The sequence below is a fragment of the Pteronotus mesoamericanus genome, unplaced genomic scaffold (genome assembly GCF_021234165.1).
Source record: "Pteronotus mesoamericanus isolate MK-2021 breed Mesoamerican mustached bat unplaced genomic scaffold, CSHL_Meso_final scaffold_85, whole genome shotgun sequence".
NCBI lineage: Eukaryota > Metazoa > Chordata > Mammalia > Chiroptera > Mormoopidae > Pteronotus > Pteronotus mesoamericanus.
In genome coordinates this window covers 12,311,680-12,338,123 of record NW_026555329.1, presented here as the reverse complement: position 1 = coordinate 12,338,123, position 26,444 = coordinate 12,311,680, and positions in this window count along the sequence as shown.

Below are 26,444 nucleotides of genomic sequence, written 5' to 3'. Positions count from 1 at the left end.
AAAGTCAAAAAAGTTGTATAATACAAAGCAAACTTTCAAAAAAGAAAAAAAGAAAAAAACAAGGAGGAGAGAAAGGAGAACAGAAAAAGCTGCAGATATGTGTATATCTATATTAGTTTTCACCTTTCTTACACATTCCCATACCCAACATGTTTTCCTTTGAGTTAAGTCTGGCCCCATGCATACAGTTTCTCAGTTGCTTAGCTGTCAATCCTTCTTCCACGTTCTCCCACTTCTCCTTCCTTCTTTCCCTACTAACTTTTTTCTTTTTTTTTTTCTGTCCCACCCATATTTTAAACAATTCATATGTATGCAGAGCTCCCATTGCCATTTTAGAATGACTTTTGGGTTTTATAAAGACAATAACTTTACAAAATGCCAAATGCCTTTATGCAGACAGTAAACCTCTCAGACATTTCTTATAGAATATCTCTACAGAAGCCTCTCTCTCTGCCATTTCTTCAGGCTGTGGATGTCCTAGATGGTGAAATGAGCCATTACATATAATGTTCACAAAGTTGCTTTTCTGGGTGGCACATTTGAACTCCGACTTTGTCTCTGTCCCCACCCCAAAGTAACAAATGAATCTAACGGTTGCTATTTTAGTGGTTGAAGTGGGCTCATGGGAAGAAATAGGACTTTTTTTCATCCATTAAAATCAGATTTTTACATGATTTGTTCTAGTTACAGTTACAAGCATTTACATTCATTGAGACTGTGGCACCCACTGTGTTCCAAGCGCTGTTCTATGTGCTTTGCATAATTATCACCTTTAAACCTAGGTTTATAAATTGCAGATATTACCAACCTCACTGTTGTATTTTGTGCTTTTGGGTTTTCCTCTGGTAAAAGTTCTCATATACCATCCATTTCTACCTACATTTGTCCTTCTTATCTTCAGTGCAAATATCTGAGGTTTGATCAGTGCTTTAGAAAGTCAATGATTTGTCTTCTCAATCAAAATGGCACAAACATTTGATCTACTAAAAGCTATTCTGTGGTAATTGATTTATCACTCTTACCATTTAATTCAATGCACAGAACTGAAATTTTGGTTTAATAGCTAAGTGTACTCAAGAGAGTTCCCATATTAACATAGGTCTGTGGCAATTTCTTAAAGTTCTGAATTTATAAAATTGATAAAATAAAATTGCAATCATTACATTGTGTTAGTTTTCTGATGGAAATATTTTAGTGAAAGTTGATATATTAGGTCAGTTTTATTATCATTTGTAAATATCTACAGATAAAATAAAAACAAACAAACCAAAATAAATTCCCTAATTCTTATAGTGAAGACAATTTTGATTCTTAAGAATATGTGAGAAAGATTACATATCAAAAAAATTCTGTGTACAGCTAGCAGGAGTTAGACGATAGGCAAAGGGCAACATCCTCATCTAAGTACTTTGGAAAACAGAATTTCCCTTTGTTCTATCTGTTCCTTGAAATGCATATGGTCATAATACTGTGTAAAAACAATTTAGGTAATTCTTTAAAATGAACTATTCAAAAACTTGCAGGGGATTTTTTTTTCCTCTTTTTGAATTTGATATTATGAACTGTGTAAATTGCCACTCACATTATAAAAAATTGATTACATTTTCTCTTGTCATTTCACAATGGGGTTAAAGAAATTATATGTCCTAGTTTGATAAAAAATACCTCTTCAGGCTGTGTGTTAAATATCATTATTTTAAAACATACTTTAATTTGACCAATTATTTTTTAAGGTACTTATAAAATTGAATGTAATGCCTTCTGTGCGGTATTGTGATAGCTTATGATCTAAAGGGACTTTCAGGGGGACACATTATAGTATGAACAGCTTTAGTGCTGGCCCACAAACGCAAGGGTAAATAGGCCAAAATTCACACCCTTTTTTTTTCTGTCCAGGTTCATTGTAGTAGTTGTCAGTTATGTAATTGTTATCTTCATTATAAGCATCAGGGTCACAGAAGGAAATCTGTGGATTGATTTTTAATAATAAAAATTAAAAAAAACAGAGCTCTACAGTTTTACCAATTATATTTCACGTATAATTGTCAGAGATCAAACTAGTTAACTTTTCATTGTAGTTATAATAGTCATTTCTCAAAATGGAATGTTCATAAAAAGTACTTTAATAAGTTTTTCTTATCTGAGGCAATTTCTTGAATGTTCAGCCCCATCTTATTGATTTTAAGGTACAGTTTTCAGATTTAAAAAAATCCAAGTATTTCTCCAGATATGTATAAACCAAACAACAAAAGAATATTTTTTAATATTCTTAAATACCTGGATATATTAGAATACAAAATGATCCTAATACATTTGAAATTTAAATACAAATAATAAATTTATAATTTTTTGTTGATAAAACATGAATTGAAAGGTTTTTAAATATTAAAGAGAGAATTTAATGCACTTCCTTCTTTTATGTTTTAAAGATTGTATTTATTTATTTTTAGAGAGAGGGAAAGGGAGGGAGAAAGAGAAGGAAACATCAATGTGTCTTTGCTGCTCATGTGCCCCCTACTGGGGATCGGACCTGTGACCCTTTGGTTCTCAGCTATCTCAGATTGGGAGCTACAACTTCATTATCTGCTTAATCCATTTGTGGATCTCGCTAAACTAATTCATGTTTAATCATGTCTTTCGATTGGAAAGTACTTAGGGTTAATTTTACTTGTGAAAAACTGTTTTAAATAGTTGCCTTTTAGTGTTAGTGGATACATACATTCTTCTGCAGAAAGGATATAATCAACAGGGGGTGTGTGTGTGTGTGTGTGTGTGTGTGTGTGAGTGAGAGAGAGAGAGAGAGACAACCAACTCTTTAAAAATAACCCTGATTTGTACCAGTTTTCCAGTATTCATGGTGTAAATGATTGTACCCCAGATAATTTTAGCTGCTATTACTACTATTGTGCATAATTGGGAAGAGATACACAAAATTTGCTCTTGGGAGCCAGTACTAGGTAGCTCCAGCACACCTTTGGATCTAAGTGATTGTTCTCTTCATATTATGGAAATGTCAAATAAAAAAATTGAACTTAAGAGTCTAAGAAATTTTATGTTAAAGAATTATTGATTTTATAATAAAAATTATAACTAATCATGTCCTTTTATTTTCAGAGCACTTTTTAATATCTGAAATTATCAATATAATTTATTGATGAATATCTGTCAGGCCACAATAAGCTGAGGAACTCCAAGAAAATAAAAATCACATTTGTCTGTCAGATATTGTGTCCTTAGGAACTACCAAAATAAACCTATTACATAGTGGGCCCTCTATAAACACTGTTAAATAAATGCCAACTTTTTTAATGTTAAATGTTATGTATTTGGTTCCAAATTAAATTAATACATTTCAATTTACAAGTCAAAATCAATTTAAAGATTTTATTTAACCAAAATATGACTAAAAACTGGTAAGAAGGATATAAAAGAAAATAATATTTTTCTCTTTGATATAGGGATTTTACTTCCTTCTTGTAACTCAATAATAAAAAGGCAATACATACTAAAAAGGCAATACATACAATTTTAAAAAAAGATATATACATTCAAATCTTAATCATACAATATAGGTGGTGTCTATAAGCACTCAGTGTAATAATCTATTAACAATGTGATGAAAATATACATAAGAAAACGCTAGAATAAAGAATATACACCAGGAGACAAGTAAACATGAATATCAACTAGTAAAATAAACAAATGAAAACCACTGGCCTATAGGATTTCAAAGATGGAGTAATCAGTCAAAGATCTTAAAGAGCTATACCTAAAATATGCAAGGACATATAAAGTAAGATTATAATTTTATCAGAGAGCTGAAAACTTTTTTTTAAATAAAGAGAAACTAACACATTTGAAAAATTAACATTCCAGAATTAACACTGAAATGAAGAACTTAGCTAAGATGGATATAACAGATCTGACTCATCTGAAGGGGAAACTAGTGAACTACAGGATATATCAAAAGAAAATTCTCTCTTAATTAAGCATAGAAAAGAACAATATGAAAAGTACAGGAAACAATCTAGAAAAATAGTAAGAAGATCTAGCATATGTATAATTGCCCCCAAAGTAAGAGACATGACCAGTATTCCACAGAAAAAGCCAGGAAGTCAAAATAAAGAGATAGCATATTCGAGGACTTACCGACTTTGGGGCTATTGTTGAAAACCATGAGTTTTAGAAACAAATGGCATCTACATTCTCCAAAATCCCAGATAGGACCTGTCCTATCAGCAGTCAGCAGGCTGGACTTAGATCATAGGGTAGGCCAGTTATCCCTCATTACTCTATTATTACTTCCATAGTTCCTAAGTTCTTGACCATAATAATCCTTCAATAGATGTTCACTCATTTGAGTTTTTCATATTTAATAGAAATATCAGTTATCACTACAATCTTGGGTCCTTGGTGGCATGATGTATTTCACAGGAAGACAACCAGAAGAAATAGTTTAGATGAACAGTTATTTTTTTCTTTCTAGGTGGCAAAATGTCTAACAAAATATTTAATTGATTTAATGATACAGTACTTCTGTATCATGAATGTATACACCTGTAAAGAGATTACAGGCATCACTTTACATAATAATTTTAAAATTATTTTAAAAAAACTAAGAATGTTATCTATACTCTTAGAGGCACTTCTTCATTTGTTAAATCTTGTACATAGGTTTATCCTGATGGTCTGTTGATTGACAGTCAAAGACTTTCCTGCCATCTAATCTTACCAGCACCAAATTCTACTGCTTCAAACCCATGTTTACAACTGTCTATGTTCTGCTCTCCATCAATTCCGTGTTTTTCCAAGCTGTATCTGCTGCTTTGAAAGCCTCCAAACTTACTTTCCTCTTAGCTGTGTATGTTCACATGTGCCTTCTAATCTATCCCCATCCTAGCATTTCTATCTCAAATGTTGCCTGCCCCAGGAAGCTCCCTATTTCCTCCATCCTCTCCTTATTTCACCTAATACAATTATAATTGATATCTTATTTCTACACTCTCCTCTAGAAACTTAACTGGTATTATTAAATATTTTTATAGTTTTCCTTTACTTAAAGTTACTTATATAAGTGATTGCATTTCTAAATTGTGAGCTCCTAAGTCCTAAGCTTAGTTAATATTGTATTTCTCATGGCACCAGAGTGCTTCTAAGGTGCATTTTTTTAGCTTAAAATTTAGCTAAACTTCTTTGGCTTACCTTGGTTGAACTACTTACGGTCCAAAATCTTTACATATTTTGGAATACTCTGGAAGCTATAATGCCTGATATCTGCATCTTCCATTAAACATCTCTATTTTAAATGTGATTTTCCCCCCACATTTCTTTATTCGACAGTGTTCACAATTGGCCAGGAGCCTGATTACTAAAAGATCTTCTTTACCAACATACGGCTGTATCTGAATGATTGTGCTAGACTTGAATGTGCTCATTTAAGTCTAATGAGGTCCACAGAGGTGACTGTATGACTCATGACATGAAGTCATTTTTCCAATTAGCATTCTGACAAATGCATTAGAAAGAGAACCATTTCAATAGATTTCCACAGCTGCTGAAGATATCAGGTGTCAGAAGATTTTCAGCTTTGTTCTGTTCTGGTCAAATAACTTATTTTTACCCAGACTGCCTCTTGATGCAGCTGGCGGCGATCATATGTCATCTGAGTCTGAGCCCAGTTTAAAAATGGTCCTTGTTACAGTACTACAACTGAAGAAATTTTAAGAGGGAACAGAAATAACTTTTGATTGAGTCATCCATCCTTTTTTTGAACAAGCTTATTTCCATATAGTATAATACAAATTTTTGTTTTTCAGAACTACATCATTTATGAAGTTTAACACTCAGTATAAAACATTTATTTGCAAGCATAATAACAAGGTCTTCCATTATCCTAAAACCCCTGATTTCACTTTGGCCCTTCACAACTTTGTATTAAAGTTGTAACATGCATTCTCATTTGGATTAAAAAGAGAGAGAGAGAGAGAGAGAGAGAGAGAGAGAGAGAGAGAGAATCTGAAAATCACTAGCCCCTCTCAAAACAATCAAGCAGCACTTATTTACAGGAATTCTCCTCTGAGTGAGACTGGGAATGCTGGACAGGTGTGAAGGAGAATATCACTGAGGAAATGGTCTCAGTTCTTCAATGTTCAAATGCTCAAGAATTTATATTAGTACCTTGGAGAAACTGGATTACAAATTTTTAAAAAAGATAATTTTTTAATGTAAGTTTTTCAGATAACTAAGGAATTCAAGATTATCTGCAGCACTTAGGGCATCATCCCTCAAGGTATCCAAATATTAGAAAAATAATTATAGTAACTTTACTGACTTAAAAGATAAGAATAAATGCAAAAGATGGGAAATTAACCAACTGTACAGAGATGTGATCATACAGATTTTATTTCCTTGTGTGTAACTCATTAAAAATGGCTCCCAGTGCTCTTCTACAGGATAATCCCACATTAAATTCAGTCCCTCCTCTGGTCATATAATGCATAAATTTATTTTAAGGTGTTTCAATTTATCTTCTGTCACTAAAATCATTTTTAAAGAATTTTTGATACATTCTAGTAGCAAGAAGGAGTTCCCTGAATCATGTTCTCTTTTCTTAGGATTTGTAGCAGTGCTATAGTATTTATTGTTCTAATTACTTAAATGCTATAGTACCAATGTGTGGGAAAAGAAAATTAATCTATATACTCTTTATATAATAATGTGTTCTCCAGAATGAAATACAGGACTTAAATTCTTGTGGATTTAAATTTTTATAAAGATTTTTAAATGCTCCTATCTACCATCCTCATACCACTGCCAGGATAAAATAATTTAATTATGTTTTTAAGAGTCTTTTTAACAATAATTTAAGGATTATTTGGTTTTATTACAGAAGAAAACTAGTAATTCTGCAGAGAAGAGGAAATAGGAAATAAAATAAATAGGAAGCAAAAAGAGTTTCTTTACCAAAAAAGGGACATAATTTGAGCTCACATACAATCATTTGAGTCATTCATATTCAAAAGAAGTTGTAGAATTTATCAAAAGGGAAGGGAAAAAGGATGGGACATTATTCATTATGGTCCTTGTTCTATGAGAAAAATGTGGAAATATCTTTCAATACTAAAGATAATAATGGACTATAAATTTGGACATCTTTGACATATTATATAGTTTCTCTTGAGCTATTTCATTTCAGTCATGTATGCATGTATCTCATTCTTTTTGTGTGCTAGCTACTCTTCTACAATGCTAGATGTAAGGCAAATTTATGCAACTATGAAAAATACAGTGGTCAAAGAATACCAATTGCCATGTTTTCTTTTTAAAAAAATTCAATTACAGTTTACATTCAATATTTGTGTTACTTTTAATTGTACAGCATGGTGGTTAGAAAATCATCTACTGATATTTCCAGTACCAAACTGGCACTGTACATAGTTATTGCAATATTATTAACTATATTTCCTATGACTATTTTGTAACTACCAATCTATCCTTCTCAACTCCTTCATCTTTTTAGACCCAGCCCCTGAACTCCCTTTCCCTTCTGGCAGTCATCAATCTGCTCTCTATACCTATGAGTCTCTCTTCTGTTTATTCATTTTGTTCTTTAAATTTGACATATAAGTGAAATCATATGTTATTTGCCTTTCTCTAACTGGCTTATTTCACTTAGCATAATATACTCTAGGTTCATGCATAAGGAAAAAAGTCATTCCAATTAGTTAGGTTGAGCATTGTTAATGAAATAATGGTTTATGTGTTGCAGTAAATACTTGGATAAGAACATGCCACCCAGCAAGAGCAAACTAAAGTATTCATTAGTTATCTGTATTCAAAATAGACACATAAGAACTCTTCCTTGATGAGTTAAGAGAAAAATTTACATAACTCACTTTTCTCTAAATATATATAAAATAGCAGAATACATAATTTTATACTTCTGACCATCAGTTATCTGAAACATTCTTTTGTGGGAACACTAGTGGCTCCAGTATTCATTCGAAACTGGAGCAGGGAGGCCTCTGGGAAATTATTGCATTGGAGACTTTTAATCTCTATGAGAAAAGGAAAAAAGATAAGCTTTCCCCCAGAAGTAGAAAAAAAAATTTTTCAGAGATTTAAAAAAGCAAGTGAATTATTGAAGTAACAGAGAAAACTCAATTTGGCCTGTTAAAACAAAAACAGAACATTTTAATTCTGCCTAGAAGTGATGTCTCATATTACCCAGGCGCGAGAATGAAGTTAGTTCAGCTTATGTTTTATTACTGGACCCTGTGCTGTACAGAACTAGAGTCCCCAGGTAATGCTTAGACCCTCTTCAGTCCAGTAGCCACCTTGAACTTCTATGAAAACACCAAATCCCATGGCAATTATTTTACATACACCTGTGAACCATATTTAGTTAACTTGCTTCCACTACTGGGGGAGGCTGCTTGCTCACCCTCTTCTCCTCAATGCTTTCAACCACAAGGCTCTTATATCCTTAGCCAAACATACACTGCTCACTCATTGAAGAAGTGTGGCTTTTTTCTCTTTTTCTAAAGCAGAGGGAGTACAGAAGGGGGGGGGCATTTATTTAACTTTGCTCTGGGCCCATTTTTACTGGTCATACCATATCATGTCTATTTTTTGAATGGATTAAGTTTCTTGGTATTCACATTTGTGTACATAGCAAAAGTAGAATCCTATAAAGAACTGAATTAAAATTCTATTACCTGTAATCAAAGAAAATATGAAACTGCCTAGTTTTTGTGTTGCAGGAATATTACCCCACCTGTGGTCTTCCTGAAATTGAATTGACAAAGTTTGAGAAGATAAATTCACAAGCGCTTCTCAGCTATTCAACCCTTCTTCAGTTGAGTTTTCTTCAGGTATACTTAAACTTAATTTTAAATCAACCTGTACCTTAGGCTATGAAGATGGTATTAAACAGAAATATGTAAAGGTACAAACTCATTCCTAATGAGCAATGATTACCCCCAGAAAAACCGTGTTAGAGCTTTCTAAATGCAAGGCGCTTTAAGTCAGGTATGACAAAAATGCCTTAGTTACAAGAACCATAGTGGGAGGTTGTTTAGAAAGATCATAGCAACCCAAATGAATGATAGGACATCAGAAAGTCATATCATGATTTAATGATGGTATTAATTACAGTGGAACAACTAGAAGAGTGAAGCTGGTATTATAGTTGATATCATAATAAACACCTACAATACTCTTTTATATATCTTTGATAAAGAAACAAACATTTAGCAACAAACATAGATAAAATAGAGCAAGTGTAGAGAATAACAATGTGACAAATTGAGTGCATGATGAAGTAAATTTTAAAAACTATTTTACCGTGAGGAAAGTTTGAAGGAAGTGGGAGTTGTCTTATGAAGAAAAGATTTAAAGAAGATATAAAAGTCCTTCTTAAATACCTAAGGCTATGCTATCTAAAAAGTTTGTTCTTTATGTGTCCAAGTCAAAGAAGAAGAGGCATTGCATGAAAATTTCAGGCAGACAGGTTATTATTCAGTATAAAAAAAACATGTACTCATGATCAAGAATGTTTAAAGTAAGGACCGGCTGCTTTAGAAGCTAGTATCATGAGTCTCCTCTCATTGAAGCTGCACCAGCAGAGTCTGAGAAGTGGCTTGAGAAGGTTAGTTTCCTGGAGATGAAAACCTGGGAGGGGTTATTACACTTGATGGATTTTCAGATGACCTACATTTGCCAGTTTATCTTATAAGTTATCCCTTGATAAGAACAGACAGCTATGTTCAAAGTGAGCAAGGCAAAATAGTTAAATGTAAATTTAAAGACTTACAACATCAATTTTGCATGCTAATATGAAGGACCAAGACAAAAGAAAAAAGGATAAAAAAATACTATGGAACAATTTTTTGTATGGACCAGTTTAATTCAAAAATATAAAGTAAATATTGCAGTGTTATAAATTAGAGAATAAGAATTTATTTTCAGTTACAGAATATATGCACACAAAAGTAACAACCTTCCCTGATTAGAACATAGTATTTTTTTTCTATCTCTTTCTGATAGGCACTTTGACATTAAAAATAAAAATCTGGCTTCAGAAACCTGAAATAATAAATGTGCTTTAAATAACCACAAAGTATTTAATCATACTTCTGTAGAAATAAAAATGATACTTTCATTAGATATATGTAACAGCAAAAATAAAGAAAATAACTTAATAACCATTGATTAGAGCAGCAAACATCTATGTTCTGGAAGACACTGAATGGGTGCACGGGAAGACTGTGTGCTTTCCTTTGCTCAGCATGTGGTGTAGACACCACCTTCTTGCCGCCTCAGTCCTGTCCAAAACGCTACGGTTAGACTGGGCGTTAAGACTAGAGTTTGAGTGGTTTTGTTTGTGATTCAAGTTGTTTCATTAATTGCTTTTTAATGAATACCTGAATGCACTTCTTAATCTGTAGTTTCTTTATTTCTCTTTTTTACCCAGCTGGAGATCAATATTTAAGCAAGAAACAGTAAAATTTTTTAAACTGCCAGCTTTTATTTTTATTTCTCCTGCTTAACTATTAATCTTTAAAAATAATTATGCTTGGATTACTGATAAAGAAAGATTCCTTTATAGTCAACGTTCCTATAAAAAGGATGACTTATTGAAGGAAGTACTAAATTTTACTAGTACATTAAAGCAGGTATGAATTTTGAATTGGGTTTTACTTATGTCAGGAATACAATGCAATTGCAAATATTCCCCTGTGTAAAATAATAGCAAATGAAAGGAAATGAACATAAACTACTGATTCAACTGATTGCAATCAATGCTAGTAAGGATGTAGAAATAGATGGTTTAGAAATTTTCAAGGTTAAATGATACTAATCCATTGTCTTGAGTTATTTAATATGTCTTCAATAGATTCACATGATGATGGACCTATATCTATACTCTATAATTAATGTCCTGTTTAAAATACATATTGTATTGCCTCTATACTATTGAGAAAAGTTAGTAGAACAATTGAAAAATAATTTTTTAAAACTTCTCATTTTTATTTAATTTCTATGTCTTCTGCTTTATTTCTACAGCTCTCCTATTTCATACTAAATATTGAGGTTGGCTTCTGAAACTTAGTAGAATAATATATTTTGAGAAAATTTAGTTAATAGTCTATTGTGTCCTTTAAAAAAAACCCTCCTATCTACACATTTTTTACAATTACAGTATTCATAAGGAAAGATAATACAATTTGGTTTATATAATTATTATTGATTTGCTTTCACTTTTCAAATATACTTTTGAAGTAGGGCAGTACTCTGGTGCTACTACTTTATCAGGTTTACAGTCATTTTTGCAAAGTGATTTTGATCTTAGTCAGGACTGTTCAAATAAAGTGGATTAATAATCAATAGAAGAAAATCCTATATGAATTATTTTGATCTATATATTGGGTTAAGTATTTGTCCTAATAGCACAGTCTCAAAGACCATATCTGAGGCCCATTTTTCATGTTTGAAACTGTACATTAAGAAAGTAAGATAGAGTTTGTGATATATTTATGAGGTACATAACTTTATACTGAGTTATAAATATTGCTATGTCTGTCTTCAGAATTCCTTACTTAATCATGTTATATGCATTCTTAATGATGTACATATGCAAGTTATTAACACCACACATACTAAAAGATAATGAAAAAGCATTTTTCTTACCTAGTGAAGACTTGCAAATGGTTTTTGGCTAGTGCAATCAAGTAAAACCAAAAGAACAATGGGACATAACAAGAGGATAAGAAAATAATATTTTCTGCCATTTTAAAATTTACTACGCTTGTCTAATGTATTCAAGCAGTTGATGATATAGAATTTGTATAAATTTTCCTATTTCTGGATCATTTATTAAAATCACAGCCTTTTTAAAAATTTTAGTACATGATTTAACTTTCTTACATGTTCACAATCATTGGATTATATTATTGCTTGGACAACAGTAACAAATTTACCTTGCTTTGGAAAATATAGCTGGTGAGATAAATTTCTGAAGCATTTCTGGAAATACTCTCTGCCTCGTACTTTGTCCCCCAAAATGAAGTTTGTGTTTGTCTGTGGGTCCCTGCACAAGGGCATCCAACACTGGGACCCGAGGGAGGTGAAATCTGGTCCATTTTCCGCTCATCAAACCATGTAGCCTCTCATGGGACTGCATTGACTTGGAGGAAGAGAAACTTTTTCTCTATTAAAAGACATTGTCCCATTGCCAAGCACTGTATCCAGAGGAAAAATAAATCCTCCCAGATAAATGTGTGGTTTCTGTTGCATCCACCCAGAGATGATACCTTTTATGAATTGCACAAGTATGACATAGGGGTTATCACAGACTACTCCCGTGACTCAGCAGTCTGCATTGCCAATGGGAAAGACAAAAACCCAGAGAGAAGTTGGATGTTGAATGGATTTGGGATGAAAAAATAATCTTTGAAATTTAAGAAAGATACTACAGTTTTGAAAGGAAAACCTTTGATTATAAGAACCTACTTGTGTTGGATTTTTTTTTTTTAGTTTCCAAGGTCTAAGAACTGAAAAATAGAAAAAGAGATTGAAAACAGAGTAGATGGAAAGCTGAACTAACCAGAAAAGAGGTAAATGTTCCAATACTGAAAGAGAAAGGACTATTTGAGGGAGAGGATGAAATTTAGATACTGTAGGAACATGATAAGCTACGTCTATCTTGCTCTCTCCTCCAGATTCTTGTTTGTAAACAGGATGGAAACTGGAATCCTCAGATCTTTGATGGTCCTAAATAGAATGAACTGCACCTTGACTCCCAGAGCAAGTTGAGGGATATCACAAGCCTTGCAGCATTTGGCGGACATCCAGGTTTTGCACAGCAGCTGTAGAATTGATATGGTGATAATGCATCCCATCATGGGTGGATTGAAATAGTTCTCCTACCTTCTTGCAGCTACCCAAAAGCTGTCTGTTATACTCAAATTATTTTCTGTGGCTCTGAGAGAAGAATCATTATGGAAGAGAGAGAAAGCTGTTGGGCATGAGGATAAAGGTGGTGACCTCTGGGGACCTAATGACGAGTCAGTAGACAACCAATGCAGACAGCGTGAGCAATTCTAGTTGGGTTCGATCCCAAGCATAAGAACAACTCAGCAGATGGCACCTGTGCTGGTGCCTAGGTTCTATTTTATTCAAGCAGAATTTAGGGGGATATGGAGAAACACATTCAACTGTGAAAATTCTAAATAAATTACAAATTCTTTTTCATGAGTTTGGGACAGTCTTAAATTTACTTACTATGGATTTACATAAAGGCAGTTGCATTTTTTATATGCCCAAACTTGTGGCTTGTGAAAACCTATAGTCTACAAGGGGATGTAAAAACAACTTGTGGAAGAGAAAACTGCAGTATTACTCTCAAATAGTTTTTAAATAGCCATTAAAATAGGATTACATTTTACAAGATTCCATTTTCCTACAATATTTTTGGAGACTCAGTTATTGTCATGGTTTATTCATTCATGATCACTAACTGAGGGAACTTATCAATTAACCGAGGGATATCTTTGCATCTAAGGTGAGGAAAATGAATTGAGACAGATGATGTGACTTGCTTAATTTGTGACTGAGCAGGGCCAGAATTTAAGGCTCCAGATTAAGACCTAGTAATGCCCTTTCCAATTTTCCCTGACTCTCTCATGTAAAGTGAAAAAGGCCCATCTTAAAATTCTAGCTAATATCCCTTCTTTTTAAAGCAACAAGCAAAAAGCATTGACAAAAACAAATCTTTTGGCTGAGAAACACAGCCATTTCTTTGGTTCATTAATATCAAAGAAACACAAAGGGATTAAAAACATACTTTTGTTTAGATATGGATATAATAATATGGATATTTATCTCTATATGATAGCAAATACATTTTTGCAGACTCAAATATTTATATTTGTTGAACATTTAGCAGTAGTTCTTCAAGGCTAAGTATTGATTTTTTAAAAAAACAACAAATGATTCTAATCTTCAGTAAATCACACTGTAGCAAATAGATCCAAATAAAGGAACCAAATTTTCTTATAGCACTGTCCCAATGTGTAAAATGAAACATGGCCTTAGGAATCATTATTGCATATTTTAGAAAATGTTTTTCTCTTGAATGTGTTTGGTTAGTAAAGTCATTTAGTTATAAAGTGTGAATGTGAAGATAAAGACATCCGTGAGAACATAGAATCTCTCAGAAATTTCACCTAGAGTGAGACTGTAGATAAAATACAGGGCATTTTTATGCTAGTGTGAAAAAGCTGACTAAAATATTTACGTATTAATATCCCATTGCAAAGATCACTGTTAGCTCATTGGCCTTAAATTATTCACTAGGTTCAATGGTTATTATTTTTGGCTGCTGCAGTCAGACCTTATAAATACATCTCTAAGGTCATAAACTCTACTTTTCATCTAAATCCTTCTCCTCCTTTTCTCTTTTAAAACTTAACATTAAATGAAATTACCTGACATTCAACCTCAGTGAATCAAACACTTTTATAGACCGCAGATGAAACTACAATGATATTATTCTTTAGGTTATTCAAAGGGTGATCCAGAGTCAGGAAATAGGGGATTTTAGTATCAACTTTAATAAATATTATTTTTTAAATGGCAATCACAACAGTACCTTTTTGTTTGAGAACCAAAATTATCATATCAAAATGTAAGTTTTCAAATAGATTTTTTAGATTACTCAGAGTTCACAACTTCAATAGAACCTTTATCTTTCTCATTAACTCTCTTGCACAACAGATATATTAAGGAATTCAGTTCATGTTTCTTATCATGTACAGATTGAACTATGGTATATAGTTCTCTGCAAGTGGTCATCTCACATCACTGTATAGATAAGACCTCTTTTTATTTTGCACTATTTAAATTTTACTTTGCTTTGAGTTCAAACAGAGTAAAAGATAAATTTTCTCATTGTAGGCATGCAAGGACCTGCCAAGTATAGCCTGACTTGGTGTAGCATTTATAAACATGTGTCCCTTTGACCTAAAAACAAGTTTGGGAACCCAAGAGATGGTTCCCAAACTAAATTCTTGACCTGGAGTTGATCTTGGGAAATCAGTTCCCATTTCTGTCTCAGTCAGGTCACCTATGATGTCACGTATCCTCAGATTACCAGCCACAAGCGAATTTGGTGGGTACCCGATGAACTTCATCTCAGTCTAGGAAGAGTGCAAGTATGGTACTTTATTCTTGGTGATGTGGGCATTTCTCTGAGTCAAATGCTGTGTAATTTTTCTCTGCTTCTCTATGCCTCTAAATATTTCTGCCTAATTGTGATAAACTTTCTTCTTCATTCAAGCCTCCAAATCTAATCTAATCATTAATTCATTAGACACATAATTATTTGCATATTAATAATACATAAGCTAGGTAGTAGACATTGTGTTAACAATGCTTCTAAAGTCATTTGCAAGCCCAGGACAATGCTATGCCCTAAAACTTCTAGAAATGTTTGTTATCTGGTTTACTCTCCTTTGTCTTCTAAAGGCAAAGATCTGCTCCACTGCCTCTAGCCAGGCCTCACATTGACTTCCTCTCCTTTTATTCTCAACTCCCCATGGCAACCTTCTCAAATTTCTTTCCCAGTCTATAATTCTCATTACCATTTTCTCCAGTTCTCTAAGGAGTAGTAAAATTCTGGCTGCCCAATGGATAGGCTATTTTTTAAGACACAACTTTTAAAGAATGAACACTTGGTAAATGGGAAAACCAAATGCTGAAAGAGAATTCATTAATGTGCCTTTGGAAGTGTGGGGAACATCAATACCTCCACAAGTAATAGTGTCTAGAAAACAAAGTACTATTTTAATATGTTACTCCATTAAAGAGCAATACAGGGAGAGAAAAGACTAAATATAATATGGAAATTTAAAAATACGATGACAAAAGGTACTATTGGAATAAATTCAAGGAATAGTTATGGAGCACCTACCTTATGCTAGGTTTTAAGCTGTGTAATGGAGATATAGAATGAATAGTCAGGGAACATAAGCTTAACTTGGCTGTCAGAAAATACTTTGCTGAATCCTTATCTTAAAGCTAAAATTCTATATTAACATACATTTTGAAATATATTGTGGTGGATAAATTGACATTGTCCATCTATAGATTTTCACCTGTTCATCCATAGCTTGGATGAAATATCCTTTAATTATATCTATATCTAACTCCATTTACTCTTGATTCATGGTTACCAATCAACCACACAATTATTAATTATCCTCTAAGATATTGTGAATTGGAAAGCAGATACCTTAGACTTCACACACAGATATCTTAGTTACTAGAAATATATATTAATATTGTCAATAAATTAAGCAGCCAGCTTGGTCCAGTTTCACTCTCTACATTCCCTTATTTCACTATTGAATATTTTGGTACCATAGGGACTGAGCACTCCTTATATAAGCAACATATTTGGGAGGTAAACAGAAAAAAATCTGGTACTAGTGCACTGAGTTATTCTCGTTTTAGTACCCAAATCCTATGTATTCCTAAGCAAGTTATTTGACTTTTCTTTCTTTCTGATTACTCATCTGGGAAGGGGAGAAAACTATTATTTAGCTCTTTGAACTGTTACAAGGATTAAATGATGTAACCTGTGAGTTGCTTAAAAACATTCCTGTATATAATATTCAGTATTTTTTTTATTTATTACAGATCTCTATTTACAAGTCTATCTCTACAAATTCTGAGTTTTCTATAGGAATTTTGGTCTAATCCAAGCTACTCTTTACACTTGTATAGACTTTAGACAGGTTATTTATCATCTTTCCTTTGGTTTACTCATTTGTGTAATGGGGATAATAAACAGTACTTCCTCTATATGATTTTGATAATTAAATGAGCTAACACATACAACACTTAAATAGTATCTTATATATGCATTTAATAAATATTAGGTATTATTGTTATACATGTCAAGTATCTAGCAGATGACACAGCCCGTAGTTTATGGTTTGTATATGTCAATTACTTTCGCTATCCTTTCCCTGGTATAGTTATTTTTGGTCAATGTATCAAAATCTATATTTCTATGCCTTTTTGAAGTAACAATCTTTGACTTCTTGTATTCACAGTTACTTTCTCCTTTCATCAAAACTTCCCTATCAAAAGCAAGATGTACTGGAAAACTTAACCAGAATTACAAAATATCTCAACATATCCATTTCCCATGAGTTCTAGTCAGCTTTCTGTACATGTAAGTTCTAACATTGGTCTATATTAATAATATAAACAACAGCAAGAACAATGTTAAAATATTATGACTCCATATAACATTCATGAAGGAAGAATAAGTATACTTAATTTTAGATTATAAAGTTGAATATTTCTCTGAGAGATACATGTGGCTTTTCCACATTGGAATTTTTCTCCCTGATAATAGACCAGAGAACCATGAAACAGAAAGGAACAAAGTGAAAATAATGCATTTTATACTAATTTAAGCTAATTAATTGTATATTTTTCTAACTGGAGTGGAATTTTCTACATTTAGGTTATGTTATATTTTACGTAAACAACTTTGCAGATCTGCACATATAGGACTCAGTATGTGCTAAAAAATACAAATTAAAAAAAGTATTTTTCTTTTAGAAACAAAATAAAAATGGTTACTCTAGACTAAATTTCTGCTGTGAAACTTTGATAGATGTTTATTCACTTGCAAAAAAACAGGCCTTTGAATATAACTATCTATTGACTTAGTTAATACAAAAGACTAGAGAAGAGAATTAAAAGACCACATTTTATATTGTTCAGGTAATTTGAGTAATATTTTTTCCTTGAGTGAAGGCAGCATTTCTACTAAGCAAAACTTACATTCTACTCATATTTGAAAGATAGGATTTTAGAATATAAATTGAGAACTACAGTTTGGAAAATCCTATGACTCAGCTCTAAGACACTTTGTTGCAAAGCAGCCATGGAGTGTCATTTCAAATGTGTAAGTGGCATGACAAACCTCCCAGTCTTCTAAGAATAGAGGTATCGCTGGACCCTGTTATCTCGCAACCCCAAGGTGCAATATGATAATGATACGATTTAACATCAGTGCTAAAATAGAGGGGGGAAGCAAGAAAAGCTGCAAGCATTTTAACTAGAAAGAAAATCAAATTGAAATATTAATTTACTGATTAATATAACATTAGCTGACCTATTTTCTCCAGCTTGTTAAACAACAAAGACTTGTGAAACTAAATAACTGCCTAAAAGATAAATGTTTTAAGAATTCCCAGGGAGATGTTTAGCTCCTTTTTAAACATCATTAAAGATATGCTTTGCATATATCAGGCAATTTTATGCTTTCTGTGCTGAAACATCCTGTTTACATTTATTTATTTATTATTTTTCCTGAGAAATTCAGACAAGAGAAATTCAGAGAAACTTGCAGGACTCCCTTGAGTCATTTATTAAACCAATATCTTACTTTGAAAATTGGTGAATGAAAGGAGAGACTCAAGCATTTGCCGTGACATTTTTTTTTAATATTTTTTTTTATTGTGCTATCACGGTTGTCCCAATTTCCCCCTTTGCCTCCTTCCACCGGGTACCTCCCCCGCCATCCCTCCAACATTCCACCACTCTTAGTTCATTTCCATGGGTCATAAATATAAGTCCTATGGCTACTCCATTACTTATACTGTTCCTAACATTCCCTTGTCTATCCTGTACCTACCAATTTGTGCTCATCAATCCCTATACCTTTTCCCCCAATCTCACCCTTCCCCCACTCAATGCATAACCCTCCAAATGATCTCCATATCTGTGATTCTGTTTCTGTTTTGCTTGTTTGATTAGTTTGTGTTTTAAATTAATAGTTGTGATTTTTTTTACCATCTTAATGTTTATAGTTTTGATCTTTTTCTTACATAAATCCCTTTAACATTTCATATAATAATAATGCCTTGGTGAAGATGAACTCCTTTAGCTTTACCTTGTCTGGGAAGCACTTTATGTGCCCTTCAATTATAAATGATAGCTTTGCTGGGTAGAATAGTCTAGGTTGTAGGTCCTTGCTTGTCATCACTTTGAATACTTCTTTTCAGTCCCTTCTAGACTGCAAAATTTCTTTTGAGAAATCAGCTGACAGTCCTATGGGAACTCCTTTGTAGGTAACTGTCTGCTTTTCTCTTGCTGCGTTTAAGATTCTCTTTATCTTTAGCCTTTGGCATTTTAATTATGACATATCTTTGGTGTGGACCTCTTGGGGTCCATCTTGTTTGGACTCTCTTTGCTTCATGGACTTGTATATCTATTTCCTTCACGAAATTAGGGAAGTTTCCTTTCATTATTATTTTTAAACAAGTTTTCAATTTCTCTTTCTCTTTTCCTTCTGGCACCCCTATGATTCCAAATGTTGGTACGTTAGAAGTTGTCCTAGAGGCCCCTTAGCCTACCCTGTGTTTTTTATTTTTTTTATTCTTTTTTCTTGATGTTCTGATTGAATGGTTTTTTTCCTCCTTATATTCCAAATCATTGATTTGATTCTTGGTTTCATCCACTCCACTGTTGGTTCTCTGTAAATTTTTCTTTATTTCACTTACGTAAACTTCATTGCTGCCAGGGTCTTTTTTATGCCGTTGAAGTACCTACTGAATTTCTTGAGCATCCTAATAACCAGTGTTTTGAACTCTGTATCTGATAGGTTGCTTGTCTTCATTTTTTTGGTTCTTTTTCTGGAGTTTTGTTCTGTTTTTTTTTCATTTGAGCCATATTTCCTTGTCTCCTCGTTTTGGCAACCTCCCTGTGTTTGCTTCTGTGTATTTGCTTCTGTGATTTGATTCTCTGTCTTAGTAGTGTGGCCTATTGCAGAAAAGTGCACCGGGAAGTCAGATGGGGTGGAGCTTTAGGTAATCTCCAGGGCAGGGCAACCCATTTGAACCAGGCTGATGGAGTCTCTGATATGGTGCTGCCACTCTGTGGCTCTGTGTTGGGGAGGGCTCAAAAAGAGGACATGCTGCTGCCTGGTTTCTGTAGTTTTGTCCAGGAGGAAGCTGTCCCTCAGCACTCACCCTGATGCCAGACACTTTACTTCCTCTTGTGTGTTACTGGTGCCATTATAGCTGCTGACCTGGTGCTGAAAAGCCCAAGGAGAGTGAGTCTGCGTAAGTCCTAAGTCCATTGCGGACCCTTTAAGAGGAGACTCCTGAGAAACTGACAGCCTCTTCTGCTGTCCCAACTCCCATTGGTTTTTACAGTCAGAGGCAATGGGGACTGATCTTCCTGACAGTGGAACCCTGGGCTGGGTGGTCCGGTGTGGGAATGAGATCCCTCGTTCCCAAGTGTCCCTCCAATTTTTATCCACTGCATGTGGGTGTGAGACCACCTGTTCCATGTCTCTGGTCTCCGCACCTCTTGCATGTCTCTGCCTCTCTGTTTCTCCTCCCTTCCTCCTCATCTGGATGAATGTGACTTCTTTAATTCCTTGATTGTTGGACTTCCATACAATTTGATATTCCAATGATTCTGGGTGATATTTGTTTTGTAGTCTAGCTGTAATTTTTGCTGTGGTTGTGTGAGCTGTATTTACCTATGCCTCCATCTTGACCAGTTTTTACATTTATTAATAAAGTCTAAAGAATTGGGATTTGCTCGAGTCCCTCCTTGTTTCAGAACTAAGATGAATAGATGTCAGTTTTCTTACTTTTAGTGACTCATTGTAAAATTTACAATAATGAAATTTTTTTCAGGAAAGTGATTCAGGTCACACTTGGAAATTTTCTTAAACTATTCATAAATTGAGATAATATTGATTAAAAAAAAATAGAAACCAGCAAGCTGTTGTCACATGCTCATAGCCACAGGACGTCAGGAATTCTAGCTGATCTTCCAAGAAGTGTATTGAAAGGAGAAAGAAATAGTTTTTCTGCTGAGAGAGCAGAGCTCCTAGTTCAATATGGTTGCTAATACTATGAACTGATAAACTACATTTTTCATTGGAAAAGTTAAAGATTTTTGAACAAAATTCTATCTGGAATTCCAAAAATGTGAACAATTTGATCCATCAAGAAATGATATAAAATTCACTTTGATTTAGTGCATTCTGATGCATGATTTGAAGAAAACTGAATGGCTTTCTTAGGTTAATCCAGTGGTGATACAGTAGAGGGATGGAAATAGTGATGATGGGGTGTAGTCAATAACGTATAGTTGCTAAAATTTTGATGATAAGATGAAGTAGATTTATCCATGTGATAAGTTGTTGAGACTACTAGAAAGAACAGGTCTAAATAATCTAAGCTCTTTAAGATACATTGTTAATTTCCACTAATGTAAATTAGGAGATAATGCTGACTTTAACTTAACATTTGCATTGAACCTACATGCTTTAACATAAAGAATTATACGGGTTTTTTTAATAGCCATATTTCTTTGCTAGAGGCTCTTCAAAATGTGTCCTCAAGGATTAATGAAGGCTAAGCATCCACCCCTAAGTTTTAGTGACTGCATTAACCTACAAAATCTACAGTTGTAATTTTCCTCTCTTTTTTCATTTTGTCTAAGTTTCAGTTCTATAATATAGGTTTTAAAGCAACACTTTTTTTCCCTCAACTTCCATAACCGTTCGTTGCTTTTTGAGTAAACATTTAATTTCAGAGTCTTTGTTCTTTTGGTCCACTTAACAGAATATCCCTAAAATCCCTGGGAGATGTGAAGTTTTGTGTCAGCTGGTACCTTCCTTTCTGTAAAAGCCCCAGCTGTGCACTGATGGGGCACAGCAAAGCACACCTGTTCTTGCCCTTCTTTTCCTTTTTTTCAGATTTTCTTTCTCAACAAATTATTGTGTAGCAGGTTTAAGATCTGAGGTTTGGTTATTACTCTTTTTTTAAAGATTTTATTTATTTATTTTTAGAGAGTGGGGAAGGGAGGGAGAAAGAGAAGGAGAGAAATATTAATGGGAGTGAGGAACATTGATCAGTTGCCTCCTGTATGCACCCAGACCAGGGACCAATCCTGCAACCCAGGCATGTGACCAAACTGGGAATCAGACCAGTGATCTTTTGCTTTGCAGGAAAACACCCAACCAACTGAGCCACACCAATCAGAGCTACTCTTTTTGTTAATCACAGCAGACCCTAGAGTAAAACAGTATATCTTACTTAAAATTTCAATCGATATTACAATTCTAAGGATGGTTCCTAAAGACATTAATAAGCTACCATTTTTAATAGAGTATTAAATGTCAAGATCTTGATAAAGCAGTGCAACATAGATATTTAATAAGCAATAAAAATTGAACATATTGAGTTTTAAATATTACTCAATTCAGACTAACAAAAGTTGTTGTTAATCAAGTAATGCTAGTTCATGATACTGTGAAAAACCTTCATTTATCTCTCATTACCAGATGTAAATAAAACAAATTATATTAAAATAATACAATTTAAAACTTATTAGTTATAGAATATTAGAATTATATTTGTTTTGCTTCACATGTCTATTAACATGATCAAAATTAGTAATGCTATTTTAAGTGACATTATACCCAATAAGAAACATGAAATGAACAAAAATAATTAAGTGTGAATTTAAAGATAAATGTTGATCTATTTTTAATCCCTTGGTGAGTTCACAGAAAGTAAATTCTTTATTTTGTTTCTTGTCTGACAATATCCTTCTCACCCACACTCAAAACCTACTTGAGTTTCATCCTACTGCTATGAAAACATCTTGTGGTATTCTAATAGGGCCATGCCCTGTACCCATTAGAGATAGTATATAGAGAAATGATGCCAAAAATGTCCCCAATAAAACTCGAATATTTATTTCAGTTGCTCATAATGCATATAAAAAAGGCTAGCTCTTAGTGTCCTTTTTATCAGGGTCTTTGTCCTAATATTCACTCTAAGACTAATTCACTCTCTCTCCTGCCCCCCCCCACCTCTCCCTCTCCCTCTCCCTCCCTCTCCCTCTCTCTCTCTCTCTCTCTCTCCAGTTCTCCTTGAATCACACTTTCTTCTGACTCAATGGCAGTTAGCTGCTGATATTAAGTACCCTTAGAATCCATGCACAAGCTGAAGTCTATCATGGAGATAATTTTTATACCAGGATTTTATGAAGAAACTATATGCCAAAAACTAATTTTGGGGACATTATTTAAAAGGGAAAGACAGATTTCTGCATTACTTCTATCATTTGACTAAGTAGACATTTTATGCTACCTCCTTTACTCTGTAGAACAATCCTGTATGTCTGATACTGTTAATCTCTTTGTAGAGATGAAGGACCTTAGGCTCAAGATCACATAGTTCAGAAATGACAGAGTGAGATTTTACTCATGTGCTATGCTTTTTCCATATTTTTTCATTGTATTTTTAACAGATTTAAAAAGAGGGGTTGTTAAATTCCCAACCCTGATTATTTTTTCTTATAAATAGACTATCAGAGAATCATACTTAGTTTTTGTAAAACCCTATGTTGTATACTGATTATTATTTGGTAAAACAGCACAGTGTTGAATAATCTCACAACTCTATTTTCCAAAAGCTCATTATAATTTAGTGAGAGATCTAGGATAAAAATTTTATATATAAAAGTGGTTTTTGTAGACCAGTAACACATTTTAAACCTCACTTTTAAGATATTTCTCAGGTCTGTCTGGTGAGGATCAGTGGGTTGGGATTCATCCTGCCAACCAAAATGTTGCCAATTTTATTCCTGGTCAGGGCGCATGCCTGAGTTGTGGGTCAGGTCCCTGGTTGGGGAGGGTGTGGGAGAGGCAACCGATTGATGTTTCTCTTCCTCTCTTCCTTCCTCCTTTCCTCCCTTCCTTCTTCCCTTCCCATTTTTCTAAAAATAAGTAAAATCTTATAAGATAGTTCTCAGACATAGTGAATCGTACTACATTGGAAGACAACGTCATTTATGGCAAAGTGTAACCCTCAGAGAAAATCATCACAAAATGAAAGTGTCTACATTTTACATTTTATTTCTTTTTATCTAATAACACTTACTCCATTTTTTTTATCTGTGTATATTTGAGTAAAATTTCAGATACTTGTTTTAAATTTGATATAAATTTTATAATTTAATAGGAAGAAATCCTGTATTTTCATTAGCATCTTGCTATTTAACGATCTGATCTTTTCATGTAGCTTTATGTTGCCTTTCTGGAAGAATATGTGAAAGATGCAAGTCCATGCTCATTTTAGTAGCTAAACAGCTCTGTTATCTTTTTTGTTCTTCATTTTTAAAATAGCCTTTCAGTTTCGAAAGTGGAAAAACTTTTAACATTCACTTTTAACAAACAAAATGAGCACTCCTTATGAGTACTCTACTTGAGACTATCTGCCTCTATAGAAAATTTATTTTACCTTTTCGAAACCAATACATCAAAGTCAAATATTAAGAAACTGGAGAGTCAAGTCTACCTACTGCATATCGGTTAGAAAGTTCATGGTTTATCACCCAACTTTTGACCTAAGAATAAAATAGATTCCATAAGGCTCTATGGATTTTTCGCATTCAAAATAAACACTGGAACTAGAGGGAAGAACAAGAGATGTGATAAATTTTTTTGGTAACTCATTTATAAAACCTAACAGCAGAAATTTTCCCCAACATAGACATAGCAAGCTGCATTACATGGCAGAGGTCTTAAAGGAACCAGGAAATACATAAGTCTTTCTGGCTACCAAAGTCATTTTTTTATTGAATGTTGTATGGAAATCAAATGGGATTAATGCACCTGTTTATCAACGGAAAAGAGACCATTTGTGAAAAAAAAAAATGAGGAGCAAAAATCAAGGTTGCACCTTCTGTTACGCAAGCTGGAACGCCACCTGCACCTTGCCATTTTTATTGTTGATTCTATTCCAGATGTCTCCCATTTTCCCCACCTTTTCCCCTCTCCTCCGGGCCCTCGCACCACCTTCGCCATGTCTGTGTCCATGCGCTATGCATACACGTTCATCGACTAATCACTTTCAGTACTCCCTGCTCCCCTCTGAGATCTGTCAATCTGTTCTATGTTGTTAGTTTTCCTCCTTCCCTCCTTTACTTTTTCTCCTTTTCCACTTCCTCCCACTTTGTTCTCTTCTCTTTTAATGCCTATAGCTTTTTGCAAATATAATTTAGATGTACAATAATATAGTACTACTATTTTAAGTTCTGCTCATCCCTTACCTTGTTTGCCTCTATCAACATAACAATTTTAATGATATCATTTTCCTATTAGACACATTAAAACATAGTCTAAGATTTTAAAAATATTTTAAAATCATAGGAAAAAAATGTATAACATAAAACAAGCAGTCATGTGCCTATATTAAAGGTTATGTTCTGGATATTATCAATGGGTGTAAAAAATCCTCTTTCGAAAGACTAACTGTTGAACTCCTGGAACATTATTTTATCTTTATTCATTATTTTTCTTTGTTTGTAATTTACATTATTAATTTTATATTTTTTGTTATTATTCCTATATCTGCTTTTTATTTTTCCCTCCTCTCTCCTGTGCCTCCCCACACTTTCAGAAGTTCTAAACCATTCTGAGGTACCTATTATTTGCTGAATAATGTATTATGTAATTTATATATGTTACTACATACACTCCTTAAAATCATCTTATGAAATTGATATTATAATCCGTATTTTAAAATTGATGAGTGAAATTGTAAGAGGTTGAGTCACTAAAATACAGCTAGATGTTTCTTCACTCTGCTACATTGAATAATTAATGAGAATGTGCAAAAGAGATTAAAAACTTTCAAAAACGATTTCATAGATGGAGAGCAGGATGACAACTAAGAGGGGGAGAATAGGGGTGGAGGGATTGAGCAAAAAGGAAAAAGGACTCATGGACATGGACAACAGTGTGGTGATTGCTGAGGGGCAGGTGGTTATAAGAAGACTAAATGGTAATGTAAAAAAATGCAAATAAAAATACTCACGCAAATTTTTTTTTTTAAAAAAAAGGAGGAAGAAAGAGAGTAATCTCTCTCTACATATTACCCAGGGCCTTGATCCTGGTTTTCCCAGCTTCCAAAACTGTGAGAAATAAATGTATTTTTTAAGCCCCCCCCAAAAATATTCTCAAGTTCAACCACAGTGTAGTGTCTGTGTTGGTGTTGAGCGTGCCCACAGTTGAGGTGAGACACAGGAAGGACGGTTGCTCAGCATATTGTCCCAACATTCAGAGACAGGTATCTGAAACATAAGTAAAGAGCAACAAAAAGAACAGGGATTGAGGTGAGAAGCATTTTGCCCAAGTCTGGGAATAAGCATTCCTTACTTAGCTGGCAAAGAAACAGTACATCACCAAAGGAATTCCAAAATCATGTGTTGTATTTATCTTTAAATTTATCAAAAAATTTTAATTGACCTTTTTGATCTTTTAGACTTCCTAAAGGTTAGTAGAACTGAAACTAAATAGATAAGGAAGACAGAGAAAGGTGGTACAT